The sequence below is a fragment of the Wyeomyia smithii genome, chromosome 1 (genome assembly GCF_029784165.1).
Source record: "Wyeomyia smithii strain HCP4-BCI-WySm-NY-G18 chromosome 1, ASM2978416v1, whole genome shotgun sequence".
NCBI lineage: Eukaryota > Metazoa > Arthropoda > Insecta > Diptera > Culicidae > Wyeomyia > Wyeomyia smithii.
In genome coordinates, this window is record NC_073694.1 from 103,581,023 (window position 1) to 103,596,022 (window position 15,000).

The 15,000-nt window shown below is 55.9% G+C and overlaps 1 protein-coding gene across 1 annotated transcript in view; it reads right to left on the bottom strand.

Annotated features, from left to right (window-relative positions):
- Positions 1-15,000, bottom strand: part of LOC129718434 (integrator complex subunit 7-like) — a 1,119,499-nt gene that overhangs the window by 317,148 nt on the left and 787,351 nt on the right. The gene's annotated exons all lie outside the window — the stretch shown is intronic.

Sequence of the window (15,000 nt, forward strand, 5' to 3'; positions counted from 1 at the left end):
AAATTTTCTCGACTCAGCACTGGGGCACGGTGTTTCGTTGTACTTATTCTACAACATGCAAAATGTGCCGAAAACAATATCGATAACGAATTCTCTTGACTAATCTAGTTGATCGAGACCGCATTAGCCCCCAGGCTAGCGTGCAATATTATTGTTTATTGTGTATATCGCTACGTACAACCTCACCGCAATGCTTTTCCATCGTATCGTTCAACCTCTTTCGCATTCCATCCGATATACGTGGAATGCGGACATCAGCGAGAACCAAACGCAGTCTATCCGTTCCCGTATATCGGAAGCATAACACTCGTCAAAAGATTCCCACTTTGCGCGCTTACCACACACATTTGTGGGTCGGCATTCTCGGTTGGGGTCATAATACATTCTTGCCGCTACATTTGTAACGTGGTAGCCGTATAACATTCATACACTTCCCTCTCGAGTGTACAGTGCCCATACGCTGCACTACCATGCACACATATGTATACAGCCCGCCGCAGCGAGCATCAAGTACGCCAAATCTAAGCATCGCCACTTGTACTTACACAAGGCCGGTGTAAAGTACCACACTTCGCCCTTCGAGATGGTAGACGCTTGGGTGTGAGGCTCGCCCACCCATAAACCAAGCTAACCTGACCGTCATACAACGTATAGGACCAGTACGTTGCTGCGCAGGCAGGCATCAGGCACACCAACCGTCAGCCTGCCCACTTGTACTTACACAAGGCCGGTGTAAAGTACCATACTTCGCCCTGCGAGACGATAGACGCCTAGGTGTATGGCTCGCCACCCATAACCTTAGCTAATCTACTGGCCATGCAGTGTACGACACCGGTTCCCCGGTTACCGAACCCGCGTGGTGCCGTGGTGGTAGCGTAAGAAGCTTCACAAGGTTAGCTGCGATGCTACTTGACTGCTCGATGTCAGTAAGGCGTACTTTTTCGATATCAACCTTAGTGTTGGGGCTTGCCAATCTGCTGGCGAGGATTCGGAGGATTTTCTTACGTATACGGAGACACGGTCCAGAAAGGCTTCAGACTGGTCTTTCACACCAGCGGTTCAAACACCACGGAATAATATGGCCTTCTTCCCGTCAAATTCAGATTGGCGATATCAAGTAAAAAGAAACGCACAGGCCTTGTAGAGTGCAAAAATTTGATCCGTCTTCTTTTGGGGTTTATTCGGTACTGTGCTTACATTCTATCATTTATAATCGAATTAGCACTGGCACAGAGTCGTTCGAAACAGGCTCGTTTACTGGCTCTGATTGCGCTCTTAAGCGTTGCTGCGGCACCGCGTTCCGCTCTTTGCTCGTCGGAACGTGCGCGTTGCATCCTCCGTCTTGTACGGAGGCATGCACTGCGTAGGCCTGCTATCGTATCGCTCCACCAGTATGTCGGTGGCCTACCCTCTCTAGGCGGACGAGACCTAGGCATCGTGGCGTCGCACGCCCATGACAGCATCGAATTTAGATGGTCCACATCCGGGAGCGGGTCACCCCCTTCGTGCTTCCATCTAATTGCCTGCCCAAAAACATCTGCATCGAAATGCAATGTTTTCCAGCCGTAGAAGAATGGGATATTGGCCCTACTCGCTGCTTGCTTCCGCACGCCTACCTCATAGCGGACCGATTGGTGGTCGCTTTTCGTGTAGCTGTCGTCTACCCTCCAGTTCGTGATCAGTCCCGGGCTGCAGAACGTCACATCGATAATCGATTCCGCACTATATCTACTGTGGGTGCATTTTGTACCAACGTTAGCCAAGTCTAAGTTGAGCTTTGCCAGAGCTTCCAACAAGACCTTTTTTTTTTTTTTTTTTTTTAAAGGTGGCGCGGGGAAATCTGCAAACAGTCACCTGAGAAGAGAACTCAGGATGTGGGGATGAGACTAGGGGAGAGATGCTGGGGTAGTTACACTCCCCCAGACACCTACTTATCCCTGTCCCGACCCACTAAAACCCCTCCAGTCTCCAGCCCTGGTCTTCCCGGAACGACGGTTAAGTATTACGTCGGGAAGTGGCTTTTGTGCGTGATGCACCCTCTTTACTCTTATAACCTCCTACCTGGAGACTGGTAATTAGCTACCACTGGCGTGTTGGTGGTTGACCCGCCACACACGTTGCAGCTCCAGAACAATCTGAGAGGCGGCCGCACAGACCGCGTTCCAGATGTCCGGGTCGTCGCACATCCTCCGGACTAGATTGTCCGGAGTAGTGCCAGGCCCGCTCACAGCCATCATGTTGCTCCTCGCTCTTACGAAACGGGGGCATACGAAGAAGACGTGCTTAGCAGTCTCCTCCTCCTCCACGCACTCGGGACACATGGGGGACACCGCGTGTCCGAACCTGTGCAGATATTGCCTGAAACAACCATGGCCTGACAGGATTTGTGTCAGGTGGAAGTTCACTTCGCCATGTCGTCTCCCGACCCAGCCGGATATCTCCGGTATGAGTCGGTGCGTCCATCTGCCTTTTGTGGAGTTGGACCATTCCCGCTGCCAGCGGAGCATCGAGAATGACCTTCTGGTACCTCGTATGCCCCTTGTGTCACGTTGGTCGAAACACTCTCTGTCCTCCTTGATGGCGATGCTGATAGGCATCATGCCGGACAAGACACATATTGCATCGTATGACACCGTACGATACGCACTCGCAACTCTCAGGCACATGAGCCTGTAGGTACTTTCCAGTTTGCCACGGTAACTGTTAGTACCTAGCGCTCTGGACCACACTGGCCCACCATACCTAAGTATGGACGAAACCACGCTGGCAAGAAGTCTTCGCTTGCTGCCATAAACCGCTGAGCTATTGGACATCATACGAGATAGTGCTGCAATAGCCGATGAGGCCCTCTTACAGGCATAGTCGACGTGACTTCCGAACGTGAGCTTGTCGTCCACCATAACCCCCAAGAGCTTCAGGGATCGCTTCGAAGTGATGGTGCAGTCTCCGACTCTGACCACCGCCTGTTGCTCCGATTTACGGTTGTTCACAACCGTGACCTCCGTCTTATGATGCGCGAGCTCCAGTTTCCTGGAGCGCATCCAGTCCTCGACCTTGCGTATACAGTGCGCGGCCGTCAACTCGACCTCCTCGATAGACTCGCCGTAAACCTCCAGCGTTATGTCAGGGAACTTGAGTTTTAACACTCCGTCATACATGACATTCCACAACACCGGGCCCAGGATATAACCTTGCGGAACTCCTGCGGTAATTGGGACGCACTTCTGACCCTCCTCTGTGTCGTAAACAAGTACTCGATTCTGGAAATAATTTTTCAGAATCTTGTATAGCGACACCGGTACATGGATGCTCCTAAGCGCGAGCGCTATGGAGTCCCAACTGGCACTATTGAACGCATTCTTCACGTCGAGCGTGACGATTGCGCAGTAGCGTATTCCCCTTCTCTTGCGCTGGATTGCTACCTCCGCCGTCTTGATGACGGAAGAGATTGCGTCCAGCGTGGACCTGCCCTTCCGGAAGCCGAACTGGTTACTTGCCAGACCGTGTACACCCTCCGTGTACCTCACCAGTCTGTTGAGGATGATCCTCTCAAGCACCTTGCCCGCGGTGTCCAGCAGGCAGATAGGCCTATATGCCGATGGGTCCCCTGGCGGTTTCCCAGCCTTCGGCAATAAGACCAGTCTCTGCCGCTTCCACCTGTCCGGAAAGAGACAGTCATCCAGGCACCTCTGCATGACTGCCCTGAACAGCCCGGGGGCCGTTTTTATCGCCAGCCTGATCGCCAGGTTAGGGATACCATCCGGTCCCGGTGCCTTGCTCACCTTTAGGGATTTGGCGATCACGATGAGTTCCTCATTCGTAACCCTTGCCTCCTCCCCTGCCTCGACACGGCTGTCGTCGCTCACGGATTGGATGCTCGGCAGGTTGGCCGACCATCTCTGGTCTATGTCTGAGATACTGGAACGTCGGACGTGAGACTCGACCGCCGGAGGCCAAGGACTTGGCTCGTGGCGTGGAAAGAGTCCCTCAATGATACGCTCCAGCATCGCTGGTGATCGCTCTGCAGGCGCCAGCGCGCCTTTAGTCTTGGCCATTACGATCCTGTAGGCGTCACCCCACGGATTTGTATTGGCACTCGCACATAGCCTATCGAAGCAGGCCCTCTTGCTGGCCTTTATCGCACTCTTTAGCATCGATCTTGCCGAACTGAATGCTGCGCGGCGCTCTGTCCTCTCTTCTTCGTTTCGCGCACGCTGCATCCTCCGTCTTGCACGGAGGCACGCACTGCGAAGGTCGGCTATCGCGTCCGTCCACCAGTAAACCGGTGGCTTTCCATTCCTAGGTTGGCGAGTCCTAGGCATGGTGGCGTCGCACGCTCGCGATAGCATAGCAACTAGTTGGTCAGCAGTCGGGCGGAGCCAACTGCCCCCCTCGCGCTCCCTTCTCATTGCCTCTTCGAATACCTCGGCATCAAACTGCGATGTCTTCCACCCGCGAACGGTCGGAGTGTTGGCTCTACCCGTCGCTTGCCGCCTCTCGTTGTTGTCTACACTATAACAGACCGCCTGGTGGTCGCTATTAGTGTAGCCATCGTCTACCCTCCAGTTCTTGATCAGTCCTGGGCTGGAGAACGTCACGTCGATGATCGACTCCGCGCCATTTCTGCCAAATGTACTTTTGTTCCCAACGTTGGCAAGATCAAGGTTGAGCTTTGCAAAAGCCCCCAACAGGATCTGGCCCCTCTGGTTCGTGAAGCGACTTCCCCACTCAACAGCCCAAGCGTTGAAGTCGCCCGCCACCACCAACGGCGTTTGGCCCGTTAGCTCCATGGATAGGAGGTCGACCATCTGGGTGAACCTTTCGGTAGACCAACGTGGCGGAGCATAGCAACTGCAGTAGAACACTCCGTTCACCTTAGCAGCTACGTACCCTTCTTCTGAGGTTGAGACAACCTCCTGAACCGGGAACTTGCTCGTCGTACATATGGCCGCCAATCTGGACTTATCCGCAACCCAGTTACCGTTTCCGGGAGGGATGCGGTAGGGGTCCGATATGACGGGGATGTACGACAACGACTCAGTGGCTGCTTGGTGAAGCAGCTGCTGAGCCGCGAAGCAATGGTTCAGGTTCAGTTGCGTCACCCTTACGCCCGTGGCTTACCGGCTGGGCACCTGGGGCCTCCCATAAAGTGTTTGGCGTTCCGTTTCCCGGAACATACCATGCACTTGGGAAACTCCCCACAGTCCTTTGCTTTATGGCCTGCACCTCCACATCGCCTGCACAGCTGGCTCCTATCGGGCCCCTTGCAGGTCCAGGACTTATGTCCGCCCTCGAAGCACCGGAAGCAAATGTCTGGTTGCTGTAGTATGCCCAGAGGACATACCGACCAGCCGACCTTCAACTTGCCCTCTTTCAGGGCCAGGTTAGCGTCCGCCGACGGTAGTCGGAAGGTAGCTACCTGGGTCCCCGCCGGACCTTTGCGGAGGCGGATTGACTCCTTAGCCACCTCCACCCCGCACTTCGCTTTAAGGGCTTGTGCAATGTCGCACCCCTCAGTGATTTCGTCCAGGTTTTTAAGCTGGAGTCACTTCTGAGGTGAGTGCCCGCACTTGCACCTCCTTCCCTAGGACCTTTTCGGCTACCGTTTTGTAGGTAGCCCCCTTGTTCTTGGCGTCCTTCCGGAGCTCAAGTATCATCTCGCCAGTGCGAGATCGGTGGATACTCCGCACATCCGCCCCCAGATCCTTGAGCTGGGTTTCCCCCCTCATCTTCTTCAAGACTTCTGAGTACTTCGACCCATCCGTCTTGAGTATGAGGGCATCACCCCTACTCCGCGCCTTTTTGACCTTTTTTGGTCCTCTGGCTGCTCCGCGATCATGACGCGTCGCACCTTCCCGACGCTTCCTACCCTCTACGGTAGTCCAAGGGCTGCCCGTAGCCTCCACCTGTGCCTTTTCCGCGGTGGACCTTGAACCGGTTGGCGTGTGTTCCCGTGGGAGTAGCACGACCAATCGTTTCTTGGTGTTCCCGGGGGCCGTTTCCCCCGGGGACTGCCTCGTTCGCTTAGCGACCTGCCCCGTGGAGCAGACCGACGCGAACGAGGGGGCGTCTGTCTGCACCTCTTTAGATGCAGTCGCCCTCCCGGTCCTGGCCGCTTTCTCGGTCGCCTTCACCCGAGCTACGAGTTCTTCGTGCTCCTTTCTGGCTTCATCAATGGTGCTCCGAAGCAGGAGGAGGCTCTGCTTCAGGTCGCCAGCGATGTTTCGCCTGTTCGCCGAGAACTCGATTATGACATCAAGTTGTTCAGACAGCGCCGCCACTCTTGGCCGCGTGTCCATACACCTTTCGACGGCCTTGACTAGCAAGGGACCGTCCACCGAGATGTCTGGTGTGGACACCGACGGATTCGCCGTTTTTCCACCTCCAGACTTCGCCGCATCCGTCTCCGCCTTCTTCTGCGGAGACCGCTGGATGCCACCTCGTGCGAAGGGATTTGGTAACCCCTCCGCACCCGTCTCTTTTTGGTTCTTCGAGCTCATTTTTGTTAATTGGGTCCCCCTTCCAGCCGCTATCCTTGTCCATAGATGAGAAGTCGCTTGTATGGTCCCATGGTAATCTATGCCGAAGCAGTGAGGCCATGGGTAAGGGGGGTCGCCATAGTACCTTATGAGCACTATGACGCCCCCGCCCGCGTAAGTCAGGAAAGGGGCATCTTGTCCTAGGACTAGTTCCCCCCCATCTGATCCTTCTCTGCCTGATTCCCACCAGGCAATGGACGCGGAATGTACTGGGAGGCCTGCCAGGTTTTACGGGACGGAGACCCCTGCACCGGGTACCATCTCGCCGTTTCAAGCCGCTGTCACGCGACTTTACTAAGGGAGCTCGATGCAGGTGCCAGCCCTTGGTCGTGGTTCCTTTGCGTATCCGACTCGAATCCGTTTCGTTCGCTGCCAGTTGCCATAATTGGGACCTTACTGGTGACGGCCCCAATGGACGAGGGAGTGCATTTGGTTGATGGGAGCGGCACTACTCGCTCCGTCAGAGATGCTTCCGGGTAATTGTGGCATTTACGAGGAGTCGACGGCCCAGTGTCCGACCCTCACCACCCCTAAGCAATCTCCCGCTGCTGGTCCAGGGCTGTTAGGTACTGTCAGCGGTCGCCCTCATATAACGTGACCTCGGCGGTCGCCACGCGCCGACCCGTGGTGGCATGCAGCTCTGCCAACCAGACCTGGCCTCTCTGGTTTGTACAGCGACTTCCCCACTCGACAGCCCAAGCGTTGAAGTCGGCCGCAATCACCAACGGCCATAGGCCCGTCAGTTCCACGGTTGCTTGATCGACCATCTGTGCGAACGTTTCGGTAGACCAACTTGGCGGATCATAGCAACTGCAGTAGAATACTCCATCCACTTTGGCAATAACGTACCCCTCTCTGGAGGTCGACACAATCTCCTGAACCGGGGACCTGCCTGTCGTGCAAATGGCCGTCTTCCCAGACTTGTCCGATACCCAGTTACCGTTTCCGGTTGGGATGCGGTATGGGTCCGAGACTATGGCCACGTCCGACAACGACTCAGCAGATGCTTGGTGTAGCAACGGCTGCGCCGCATAGCAGTGATTCAGGTTTAACTGTATCACCTTCAGGCCTGTCCGTGCAGCCGGACACTTGGGACCTACCATGGCGTGTTTGGCGTCCCGTTTACCGGTGCATACCAGACACTTGGGAGGTGCACCGCAGTCCCGTGCCTTGTGGCTTGCGCCACCGCAGCGGCGGCATAAATTGGACCTGTCGGGCCCTTTGCACGACCAGGATTTATGCCCCCGCTCAAAGCACCTGAAGCAAACGTCAGGCTGTTGGAAGGTGCCCAGAGGGCAGACCGACCAACCCTCCTTCAACGTGGCCTTCTTCAGGGCCTTGTTACCCTCCGCTAGTGGAAGCTTTATGGTAGCAACCTGGGTGCCGGCTAGGCCCCTGCAGAGACGAACTGCCTCCACGGTCACTGCCACTCCACACTCTCGCTCGAAGGCTTGTGCTATATCACACTCTTCGGTGATCTCGTGCAGGTTTTTAGCTGGAGAGTCACTTCAGGAGTGAGGGCTAGGATTTGAACCTCCTCGTCTAGCACTTCCTGGGCCGTCTTTTTATAGGCACAGCCCTTGCCCTTCGCCTCTTTGCGGAGTTCGAGGATCATCTCGCCGGTGCGTGACCGACGAATCGACCTGACATCCGCGCCGAGGTCTTTGAGCTTGGATTCGCCTCTCATGGCCTTCAAGACTTCAGCGTGCTTAGACGCATCCGTCTTGAAAATCGCCCCTTGCGGCTTCTTATTGCGGTCGCCGCGCTTCGCGCGTCGTTCCTGATTCTGCCGCTTTTTGTTCACCACGCTGGTCCAATCCGTGGCTTCGCCGTTTGCCGGTTCTTTGCTCGGCTGGACGACGGGCCAGCTTCCTGGCTGTCACCGAACAACCGCCTTCGTTGCGTCCTGGGGGCCGATTCCCCCGGAGAGCCTCTCGCACGTTTGCCAGTCGGTTCAGTTGAACAGACTTCGGCAAACGATGCTGCCGCTGTTTGTGTGTATTTAGACACAGCTGCAGCACTCCCTTTTTTAGGCTGGTTAAGCCTTGCCTCTAGCGCGAGTGCCTTGCTTGCCGAAGCATCGTTAGCCCGTTTAAGGGCTTGCGAAAGCTCGGATTTTGCGCTGCAAATGTTCATACGTAGCAACAGATGACACTGCTTCAAGTCTTTTGATATGTTGCTACGTTCGTCCGTAAACTTGAGTATTTCATCAAGTTGTACGAACACCGTCTCCACGCACGGGACCTTGTTCATGTGGCTTTCTACCGCAGAGAGTAGCAGAGTCCCAGATATCTGTTCCCGCTCCTTGGCAGTTTTAGGTGTTTCCACCTTGCCGCCGGTCTTCGCCGTTCCGGTTGGTAGGCAATGACCGCGGAACGTACTGGAAGGCCTGCCAGATTTTACGGGACGGAGACCCCTGCAGCCGTATGCCACCTCGCCGTCTCAAGCCGTTGTCACACGACTTTACTAAGGGAGCTCGGTGCAGATGCCGGCCCAACGTCGTGGTATAAAATCGTATTCTCTCTCACAAACCTAAAAACACAGCAACCAGTACACCATAATTGGTACCTTACTGGTATCAGCCCCAATAGGCAGGTAAGTGCATTTGGGTGATGGGAGCGGCACTACTCGCTCCGTCGAAGCTGCTTACGGGTGGCCGTGGCTTCTACGGGGAATCGACTGCCCAATGCCCGAAACCCCACCACTCCCTAGGCAAGCTCCCGCTGCCGGTCCGGGACTAATCGATGCTATCACACACCCATCGGTACGGCAGAGCTGCATGCCACCACGGGTCGACGTGTGGCGATCGTCGAGGGCGCACAATACAGGTGTGACCACTGACAGTACCGAACAGTCCCGGACCAGCAGCGGGAGGTCGCCTAGGGGTGGTGAGCGTCGGACCAGGGACAGTCGACTCCTCGCAAAAGCCACAATCACTCGGAAGCACCTCTGACGGAGCGAATAGAGCCGCTCCCAACACCCAAAAGCACTTACCCGCCCATCGGGACTGATGCCAGTAAGGTCCCGATTATGGCAACTGGCAGCGTAGTGAACGGATATGAGCTGGATTTCGGAATGGTACCGCATCCTCGGGATGGCACCTGCATCGAGCTCCCTTAGTAAAGTCGTGTGACAACGGCTTGAAATGGCGAGGTGGTACCCGGTGCAGGGGTCTCTGTCCCATAAAACCTGGCAGGCCTTCCAGTACGTTCCGAGTCTATTGCCTGGTAGGAATCAGGCAGGAGTAGGATCAGATGGTTGTTCCTGACTTGCGCCGGTCGGTGGAGTCATAGTTGCCCATAAGGCGCTTTGACTGCTTACCCTAGCCATGACCTCACTGCTTCGGCATAGACCACCATGGGACCACATAGGCGACTACTCCACCATGGACAAGGATAGCGGCTGGAAGGGGGACCCATTTAAATCAAGATGAACACATTCAAAACGAAAGAGACGAGGGCGGAGGGATTACAAAATCCCTTCGCAAGAGGTGGCATCCAGCGGTCTCCGCAGAAGAAGGCTGAGACGGATGCGGCGAAATCTGGAGGTGGAAAAACGGCGAATCCGTCGGTGTCCACACCAGACATCTCGGTAGACGGTTCCTTGCTAGTCAGAGTGGAGGCCAAGAGTGGCGGCGCTGTCTGAACAACTCGATGCCATAATCGAGTTCTTGGCGAACAGGCGAAACATCGCTGGCGACCTGAAGCAGAGCCTCCTCCTGCTTCGGAGCACCATTGATGAAGCCAGAAAGGAGCACGAAGAACTCGTAGCTCGGGTGAAGGCGGCCGAGAAAGGGCCAGGACCGGGAGGGCGACTGCATCTAAAGAGGTTCAGACAGACGCCCCCTCGTTCGCGGGTCGCTAAGCGAACGAGGCAGTCTCCGGGGGAAACGGCCCCCGGAACACCAAGAAACGATTGGTCGTGCTACTCCCACGGGAGCACACGCCAACCGGTTCAAGGTCCACCGCGGAAAAGGCACAGGTGGAGGCTACGGGCAACCCGTTAGCTAGGAGGTTATAAGAGTAAAGAGGGTGCATCACGCACAAAACGCCACTCCCCGACGTAATACTTAACCGTCGTTCCGGGAAGACCAGGGCTGGAGACTGGAGGGGTTTTAGTGGGTCGGGACAGGGATCAGTAGGTGCCTGGGCGAGTGTAACTACCCCAGCATCTCTCCCCCAGTCTCATCCCCACACCCTGAGTTCTCTTCTCAGGTGTGTTTGCAGATTTCCCCGCCACCTTTAAAAAAAAAAACACACCCATCGGTGGTCACACAGCGCGTGCATGGCCTCGACGGTCGCCAGGCGTCGACCCGTGATGGATTGCAGCTCGGCCAAAAGCAAGAGTAGTCCGATAGGAGCGAAACATACACCTCTCTGCAACTCGCAACTCCCAGCCTGTAAACCTATCATTTGTAGGGGGTCTCAGGTATCGAAATCATATATTGATGCTTAGCAGAGCCACCGACGTTCCAGTATCTCAGACACTAGTCGTATGGCGCCGCGCAAGGGCTCTGTCTGATGAGAGCAGTAATAAGATGCCAACGTGGTAATCACACTAGCAGATCTTGTAGGTTTCTAGGCCACTTGATCAACGACCACCTATAGGAGGAGAGGCGTTCAGGCATAATCCAACGAACGTAGCGTTATACCATTGTCCGGTCGAACTAGTATTGTGCCATTGGTTCGCACCTGTGGTTCCTCTCGTACTGCACAGGAGTTCTGTTAAGACAGTTCTGTTAAGATAGCGGCTGGAAGGGGGACCCATTTAACATCAAGATGAACACATTCAAAACGAAAGAGACGAGGGCGGAGGGATTACAAAATCCCTTCGCAAGAGGTGGCATCCAGCGGTCTCCGCAGAAGAAGGCTGAGACGGATGCGGCGAAGTCTCGAGGTGGAAAAACGGCGAATCCGTCAGTGTCCACACCAGACATCTCGGTAGACGGTTCCTTGCTAGTCAAGGCCGTCGAAAGGTGTATGGACACGCGGCCAAGAGTGGCGGCGCTGTCTGAACAACTCGATGCCATAATCGAGTTCTTGGCGAACAGGCGAAACAGCGCTGGCGACCTGAAGCAGAGCCTCCTCCTGCTTCGGAGCACCATTGATGAAGCCAGAAAGAAGCACGAAGAACTCGTAGCTCGGGTAAAGGCGGCCGAGAAAGGGGCCAGGACCGGGAGGGCGACTGCATCTAAAGAGGTGCAGACAGACGCCCCCTCGTTCGCGGGTCGCTAAGCTTCCCCGGGGGAAACGGCCCCCGGAACACCAAGAAACGATTGGTCATGCTACTCCCACGGGAGCACACGCCAACCGGTTCAAGGTTCACCGCGGAAAAGGCACAGGTGGAGGCTACGGGCAGCCCTTGGACTACCGTAGAGGGTAGGAAGCGTCGGGAAGGTGCGACGCGACATGATGGCGGAGCGGCCAGAGGACCAAAAATGGCCAAAAAGGCGCGGAGTAGGGGTGATGCCCTCATACTCAAGACGGATGGGTCGAAGTACTCAGAAGTCTTGAAGAAGATGAGGGGGGAAACCCAGCTCAAGGATCTGGGGGCGGATGTGCGGAGTATCCGCCGATCTCGCACTGGCGAGATGATACTTGAGCTCCGGAAGGACGCCAAGAACAAGGGGCTACCTACAAAACGGTAGCTGAAAAGGTCCTAGGGAAGGAGGTGCAAGTGCGGGCACTCACCTCAGAAGTGACTCTCCAGCTTAAAAACCTGGACGAAATCACTGAGGGGTGCGACATTGCACAAGCCCTTAAAGCGAAGTGCGGGGTGGAGGTGGCTAAGGAGTCAATCCGCCTCCGCAAAGGCCCGGCGGGGACCCAGATAGCTACCTTCCGACTACCGTCGGCGGACGCTAACCTGGCCCTGAAAGAGGGCAAGTTGAAGGTCGGCTGGCTTGTATGTCCTCTGGGCATACTCGAGCAACCAGACATTTGCTTCCGGTGCTTCGAGGGCGGACATAAGTCCTGGACCTGCAAGGGACCCGATAGGAGCCAGCTGTGCAGGCGATGTGGATGTGCAGGCCATAAAGCAAAGGACTGTGGGGAGTCTCCCAAGTGCATGGTATGTTCCGGGAAACGGGACGCCAAACACTTTATGGGAGGCCCCAGGTGCCCAGCCGGTAAGCCGGCTGCGAAACCACGGGCGTAAGGGTGACGCAACTGAACCTGAACCATTGCTTCGCGGCTCAGCAGCTGCTACACCAAGCAGCCACTGAGTCGTTGTCGGACATCGCCGTCATATCGGATCCCTACCGCATCCCTCCCGGAAACGGTAACTGGGTTGCGGATAGGTCCAGTTTGGCGGCCATATGTACGACGAGCAAGTTTCCGGTTCAGGAGGTTGTCTCAACCTCAGAAGAAGGGTACGTAGTTGCTAAGGTGAACGGAGTGTTCTACTGCAGTTGCTATGCTCCGCCACGTTGGTCTACCGAAAGGTTCACCCAGATGGTCGACCTCCTATCCATGGAGCTAACGGGCCAAACGCCGTTGGTGGTGGCGGGCGACTTCAACGCTTGGGCTGTTGAGTGGGGAAGTCGCTTCACGAACCAGAGGGGCCAGATCCTGTTGGGGGCTTTTGCAAAGCTCAACCTTGATCTTGCCAACGTTGGGAACAAAAGTACATTTGGCAGAAATGGCGCGGAGTCGATCATCGACGTGACGTTCTCCAGCCCAGGACTGATCAAGAACTGGAGGGTAGACGATGGCTACACTAATAGCGACCACCAGGCGGTCTGTTATAGTGTAGACAACAACGAGAGGCGGCAAGCGACGGGTAGAGCCAACACTCCGACCGTTCGCGGGTGGAAGACATCGCAGTTTGATGCCGAGGTTTTCGAAGAGGCAATGAGAAGGGAGCGCGAGGGGGGCAGTTGGCTCCGCCCGACTGCTGACCAACTAGTTGCTATGCTATCGCGAGCGTGCGACGCCACCATGCCTAGGACTCGCCAACCTAGGAATGGAAAGCCACCGGTTTACTGGTGGACGGACGCGATAGCCGACCTTCGCAGTGCGTGCCTCCGTGCAAGACGGAGGATGCAGCGTGCGCGAAACGAAGAAGAGAGGACAGAGCGCCGCGCAGCATTCAGTTCGGCAAGATCGATGCTAAAGAGTGCGATAAAGGCCAGCAAGAGGGCCTGCTTCGATAGGCTATGTGCGAGTGCCAATACAAATCCGTGGGGTGACGCCTACAGGATCGTAATGGCCAAGACTAAAGGCGCGCTGGCGCCTGCAGAGCGATCACCAGCGATGCTGGAGCGTATCATCGAGGGACTCTTTCCACGCCACGAGCCAAGTCCTTGGCCTCCGGCGGTCGAGTCTCACGTCCGACGTTCCAGTATCTGAGACATAGACCAGAGATGGTCGGCCAACCTGCCGAGCATCCAATCCGTGAGCGACTACAGCCATGTCGAGGCAGGGGAGGAGGCAAGGGTTACGAATGAGGAACTCATCGTGATCGCCAAATCCCTAAAGGTGAGCAAGGCACCGGGACCGGATGGTATCCCTAACCTGGCGATCAGGCTGGCGATAAAAACGGCCCCCGGGCTGTTCAGGGCAGTCATGCAGAGGTGCCTGGATGACTGTCTCTTTCCGGACAGGTGTAAGCGGCAGAGACTGGTCTTATTGCCGAAGGCTGGGAAACCGCCAGGGGACCCATCGGCATATAGGCCTATCTGCCTATTGGACACCGCGGGCAAGGTGCTTGAGAGGATCATCCTCAACAGACTGGTGAGGTACACGGAGGGTGTACACGGTCTGGCAAGTAACCAGTTCGGCTTCCGGAAGGGCAGGTCCACGCTGGACGCAATCTCTTCCGTCATCAAGACGACGGAGGTAGCAATCCAGCGCAAGAGAAGGGGAATACGCTACTGCGCAATCGTCACGCTCGACGTGAAGAATGCGTTCGAAAGTGCCAGTTGGGACTCCATAGCGCTCGCGCTCAGGAGCATCCATGTACCGGTGTCGCTGTAATTATGTCGCTGGAAAATTATTTCCAGAATCGAGTACTTGTTTACGACACGGAGGAGGGTCTGAAGTGCGTCCCAATTACCGCAGGAGTTCCTGGGCCCGGTGTTGTGGAATGTCATGTATGACGGAGTGTTGAAACTCAAGTTCCCTGTAGGTGTTGTGATCGTCGGCTTTGCAGACGACATAACGCTGGAGGTTTACGGCGAGTCTATCGAGGAGGTCGAGTTGACGGCCGCGCACTGCATACGCAAGGTTGAGGACTGGATGCGCTCCATGAAACTGGAGCTCGCGCATCATAAGACGGAGGTCACGGTTGTGAACAACCGTAAATCGGAGCAACAGGCGGTGGTCAGAGTCGGAGACTGCACCATCACCTCGAAGCGATCCCTGAAGCTCTTGGGGGTTATGGTGGACGACAAGCTCACGTTCGGGAGTCACGTCGACTATGCCTGTAAGAGGGCCTCATCGGCTATTGCAGCACTATCTCG